This window comes from Adiantum capillus-veneris, chromosome 6 (genome assembly GCF_014529385.1).
Source record: "Adiantum capillus-veneris isolate H3 chromosome 6, ASM1452938v2, whole genome shotgun sequence".
NCBI classification, from domain to species: domain Eukaryota; kingdom Viridiplantae; phylum Streptophyta; class Polypodiopsida; order Polypodiales; family Pteridaceae; genus Adiantum; species Adiantum capillus-veneris.
Window position 1 is genome coordinate 136,188,282 of NC_140936.1, and position 5,973 is coordinate 136,194,254.

The 5,973-nt window shown below is 45.4% G+C and overlaps 1 pseudogene across 1 annotated transcript; it reads left to right on the forward strand.

The window, feature by feature from the left end:
* Positions 1-1,025: 1,025 nt before the first annotated feature.
* On the forward strand, positions 1,026-4,850 carry LOC147456337 (uncharacterized; annotated as a pseudogene). The gene is made up of 2 exons (XR_015188510.1): positions 1,026-1,412; positions 1,508-4,850. The product of XR_015188510.1 is annotated as an uncharacterized LOC147456337 (transcript).
* The last annotated feature ends 1,123 nt before the right edge of the window (positions 4,851-5,973 follow it).

Sequence of the window (5,973 nt, forward strand, 5' to 3'; positions counted from 1 at the left end):
ATGGAGGTCTACCACCGACTATTTTCAACGCACAGAGCAATCGCACGTTGGAGAGAAATTGAAGGCCCTTTTAATTTAAAGGGAAAATTACAAAAATGCCCCTCTAATTTATGGAAATTCCCAAAATACCCCCGATATTTTGTAATAATTTCCCAATACCCCTCAAATTTTCCAAATTTCCCGAAATAACCCCGATTGTGAGATTAAATTTTTCCAAAGATTAAAAAACTTGTACCTTTCATAAGAAGATTGATTGTCTATCAATACAAGATACTAAAACTAGAATTTGAGTAGGTTATGTAGGCTTTGGAGATGAATTGCTTCATTATTTTTAAATATAATTGCCCTTTTTTTGCGAGGTAATTTGTGACAAATTACATGCTAAGCACTCAAAAACGGATCTTGATTGTCGAAAAAGAATAAAGGAATGATAAGCTTAAATAATTCAACCAAAATAGATAAAGGGTATTTTGGGAATTTTGAAATTTGAGGGGTATTTTGGGAATTTCCACAAATTAGAGGGGTATTTTGGTAATTTTCCCTAATTTAAACGCCCATTTTAGGTTGATTTTTTTTTTTTTTTTCGGGGGGGGGGGGGGGGGGGGGGGGGGTTGTTTATAAGTGACACGCTTCAACTCGAGGGATCTACGATCACGGCTTCATCCACCGTTGACGAGATCTACGATGGATAAAAAAAGTAGCCCACCTGCTCCGCTGCATCTCGAACTCTCGACCTGCCTGTCGTGCTCACACACCCTATCCAGCTCCCCTACCACGACTACTTGAAAGCATTGCGACTTCAACGCTATATAAATCATCCCCCCCCCCCCCCCCCTCGCGGAGATCCAACTGCCCAAAACTCGCGCCCGGCCGTGAATTTGCCCCTGTCGTAGATCCCGCGAGTTGGACCCATGTCACTTATAAACGAGAGGGGGGGGGGGGGGACTTAGTGCCTCTTCACCTTGTTTCCACACACGCAACGAATAATGGACACTCCGCTCTTTAAGTTTCCTCTTCTGATTGCGAGTATGTGGGAGCCTTTCTTTTCGGTGGGGGGCACATGCTAGAAACGGGTGAAATAACATTTAGAAATGCGAGAGGCCCTGGTTCTGAGAGCAAGAGAGCAGCTAATTACAGGACAGGAGGCAGCTGAGGGTAGCAGGTAGAGAATGAGGAGCAGCATTCGGCTGGACGAGCAAGACGTGGTTGCTGCACTGAGCAAATGGTGGATCTCGGCGGTTGTCATGTTGAGCCTGCTCTTGCAACTGTTGCTGCTTCTCACTGGTGGCACCCGCAAATGGAACAGTACCTGCTGCTTTGTTGCTTGGAACACGTATAACTGGTCTGACTATGTCGCCACCACCGCCCTGGGGGGCTTGGCTCAAGCTGCTGTTGGAGATGATGCTCAAAAGGTACTATGTTACTCACGCACCAACTACATAGTCTAATTGTAATTCCAAATTTTTCTCTTACAGATTTTAAGCTTCTGCTCCGGAATTTTATGCAGAAGGAGGTTTATGCTCTATGGGCACCCATCCTGTTGCTGCATTTGGGAGCGCCAGACAATATCTCAGCATATGCAATGGCAGATGCAGAGCTATGGCAGCGCCATGGTCTAACCGCATTGCTAGAGATATCTATCGTTGTTTATGTGGTGGCCAATTGCGCACGTGGCTAGAATTTTGTGCTGCTGAGTATCTGCCTCACGGCCCTTGGAAGTATCAAGTATGCTGAACGGACTTTTGCGCTGAAGCGAGCATCACGAGCCGACATAACAAAGTCAGCTCTCCCGATTTACAAATATATGCTAGCTGAAGCAGACATCCATTTAGAGATCAAAGGAGCGGTTTTCTCCCCTCATGCCAGCCTACCTGCAGCAGCACCTCGTTCCGGGACAAGATTTAATTTTTACTACATCATCCATGGAGAGAAGCAATGGCTTCACAATTTTCTCCAAGCAGGTGAGACTGGCTATGTCCATAACTTTAGTGATGCTGCCAAGGCGTCTCCGGGCCTTGTTACTCTCCAGGACATCCTCTCTTCCAGTGAAATGGCTAAAGAGACACCTTCCATAGTCTTGTTGTGTGTGGGGTTTGCTTTTTTCAAGCTCTACAAGAGAAGACTTTGCAACCTTTACATGTACGAGTGGAGGGCAGCGAAGACACGCGAGCTCTTTCTGGGAAAGCTTGTGTTTGAGGACATGGAGAAGCTTATGTTTGTGTTGGATGTGGACGGTTCTTATTCGATAGCCTCTACACCAAGGCAGCAGATACCGCCTTCTCAAAAACAGGGGTAACCTTTAGAATAATTACCACCATCCTGCTGGTGGTATCGGCAGTGTTTATACTTGGGAGGCAGTGTAGATCTTAATGATCAGGCTATAAAGCAAACCAGGGGTGTCACCTTCTGTCTCATATCAGCAGCAGTAATAATAGAAGTCTACCAGCTTGCTAGGCTGATTTTGTCTGAATGGTGCAGAGTATGGTTAGCATGTAAATACATACTTGTGGGGGAGAGGCTACGAAAAAAAATCGCAGCTCAAAGCGTCTGCTGCCTGAGAGGCTTATGGCTGGCTACTTTGATATTGAAAGTGATGAAGCTTTCCAGCAGCCTAGGCAGGCACAAGTACTGGACTAGTCACATTGGGCAATACACAATGATCGAATCGGGTAAATCATCCACCTGGCTGCCAAACATGAATTCCATTCTGGTCCGCTTTCTTCGCAGCAATTTTCTACAGGGGCTACCTGCGTATGAGCAGAACCATCAGGCCGTGGACGAGTTCAAAAGGTATGTAATGTCAAAGGTTATAGCAGCTTGCAGAGAGAGTGGCGCGCAGATGAAAGTGGTGAACCCAACATGGTTTCTTCCTCGCTATGAGCATCGGCATCGATCTATCCTGCAGGAGGCTTTGTTCAGGGGTGGCTACTTCGACTTTGAGCATCTGGTGATCAACTGGCATGTGGCAACATGTGTGTCCGAGCTCCTTGCAACATCAGCAATCGGACATGCGCCCATTCATAATATAGTTCAGGAAGAGGATATGCGTGTAAGCAAGCTCCTGTCCAGATACTTGATGTACTTGCTGGTGCACAAGGCAGAGCTTCTGCCTTGCCATGCTGAGATTGCGCGGCAGCTGGCAGCTGACACACAACGAGATCTTCGGCAACATAGTGCACTAGTCTGGGATGCCGAGTCCATTACAGCCCTGTTGCAGCGGCAGGGTGAAGAAGAGCAGAACAACAGTCTGCCATTTAATTTGAGGTCTGGTATTTGGGCAGCGAGTCTCTTGCAAACCTTGGCCCCTGCTGAAAGATGGAAGTTAATAGGCTCTGTGTGGGTGGACATCCTCATGTGTGCTGGAGCCTGCAACAAGCCAGCTGAACAGCTCGAGCAGCTCACGCTGGGTGGTGAGTTCCTCACTCATCTTTGGGTCTTGCACGGCCACCTGGGCTGCGGGGCTCAATGATGTCCACCTCAGGCCAACTACTTCTCGCACATTAACACAGAGACATGGGGATGTTTAGAATTTAGGGTCAAACTCGGAGCAGTCAGTACTGAAAACATGTCGAAGAGTCTGCGCTCAGATCGGTCAAAAGGTGTCCCTGTGTCAGTCCCAAGCTGCTAGCCTTAAACTTTCTGCTTGGGGTGGAAAACTTCCTTGTTCCTAGTAGCTGCACAGACATTATGTTTGCTCAATTTAACTGACTACCTCATTAAAGCGGGAAGCTTGGATGAATTATAAACCACTCATAACATCAATCTATATAATATTGTCCCGGCTGAAGTCGCCAACCTATAACTGGAAAGTTCTCCATAGCAACTGTAGGAGAAGAAGCATAAGACTTTTCCTATTGGTCACAACAAGACAGTACTGTAGACAGATCCTGAGCCCGATCTTGAGCCATGTTTAATTCAACAGTGGAGACATTGTCTACTACAAGAGCTTGCAGTGTCTCATGTGTGGCCAATGACCACCTCGCAAACATCATTCCTGAAGTCATCTACACAGCCAGCATCCTTTTCATCAGAGCTTTGTTCTGCCTTTTGCGATGCAGCCTGTGCACCAACCATCCAATTGCCTTCTGAAACTGTCTAGGAAGAGCTGAGCTCCTTCATGATGAATATGCTCCTCTATCTTGTGAGGATCAAGCTGACCTATAGCTTCATTGTAGAGAGAGCAGTAGCATGTTTTGGGAGTGTCATGTAACGCTGTTGCCAATTATCTATGTAAAACTACTCTATCTGCACATCATAGTGGTTTTGCCAATTTTCTTGCAGCTCCTTTATGGCCTTCCAAGCTCGGAGAGCACACACTGTCGATTAGCTGCGCTGAGGGCCTCGGATCGGCCATCCAACCAAGAAGTACATCGTCACAAGGTCCTCTTCCCGTTAACTTACAGAGCATGTATAGAGGGTCCTTACCTCTTTGGATTGGTTAGTGTAGTTCCATTGCTGCTGCTAGAGAGATGCGCGGCTGGTTGCAACCTGCTCCCTTAGGTCTCCCTAGAGAGTTCGTAAGTGAGAAAATGATAAGACCCATGAAGATTAAAAGTCAAAAGACTTTTTCTGTCCATATAAAACAACAGAGATAATCTAGTGCACATTCTAGAGATGATCTAGCGCACATTCATACATTTATGTTTTTCTTTTGCTTATTTTCTCTTTAAACGTTTTCTTCTCTTTAAGAGTGTCCTTGCGCCATTATATAGGTGGTGATTATATTTGTATTTTGAAGCCATTAAGTATACATCAATCAATACCAAATGTTGGGATGATATTGATGAGGAACTTGGCCATCTAGTACTAGAAAAGACGTCACATTGTTGGCTTGGATTTGCTCTTGGCAACATCAAGTGTCGTCGACAAAAAGACCTAGGTTCAGTGTAATACCGCCTACAAGCATAGAGATATGCACACACTTGCAATACCCATCTATAAATATGGTAAAGGGCAAACACTTGAACTTATCGAATGTGTACAAGTGCAAATGCAAATGCAGGTTCAGTGTGCAATTTACCTTTATATTTTTGCCTTTTTTATTTTCATTTTTCGCAACACCTACACACCCACACCCGCGTGTCGCAGGGATTGAACCATAGTTGGCACGCTCAAAGCCCCTGGTCTTTACCATAAGGTCAACTCCCCATGACAATTTACCTCTAAATTTTTTATTTGAAGGTGAGATTTGAGAGAAATTTGGTGTAAACAAATAGGACACTGTGATTTTTTTGTAATAATATGTTGGTTTGAAGTTTGAATACAAAGGTTGGCGATATAATCGACATTGCTTCCAATTCAACATTCTACAGAATTGGAGGGGCACGGTGTTAATCTGAAGTCTCGTTCCAAAGGATGACTGAGCAACTGAAAAAGTTCCTAATTGACACCTCTCTCTCTCTCTCTCTCTCTCTCTCTCTCTCTCTCTCTCTCTCGTTCGCACAAGCAAAAAAATGGTGAAAGTCTTAGCCTCCACCATCATTTATCCACAACAAGCCCAGAGGGCTCTCTCTCTATCTCTCTTCGATGCCCTAGGACTTGTGGGTTCTCTCACATTCGTAGGACATGCAAGCTACTGTTAGACTTCGATTCCTGTAAAACATAGGAAACTGAGATACCGGATCCACACCCTACCACCCTATATATAGGCGCCGGCTCCTAGCCCTAGCCATAATACGGATCCCCAGTCCACAATGGTCCAATCGAAGCCCTTGGCTCAGGTCCTTGACCCCCTACATTGCGCCTTGTTCCTTAGGATCCTAGTCCTGATATTACTCCCCCCCTGGAGAAGCATTTTCGTCCTTGAAAACAAGAGTGGTGATACACTAATGTTTTTCACATTGGCATCCTTCATGGATCCAGCTATTCGCTTGATGGGAACACGGTTCAATAGGAGGTTCAATGAAACCGAGAGTAACATCTTGATTTTCCACATTGTTGTCCATTTGCAATTGTCATGTGTTATCGTCTTCT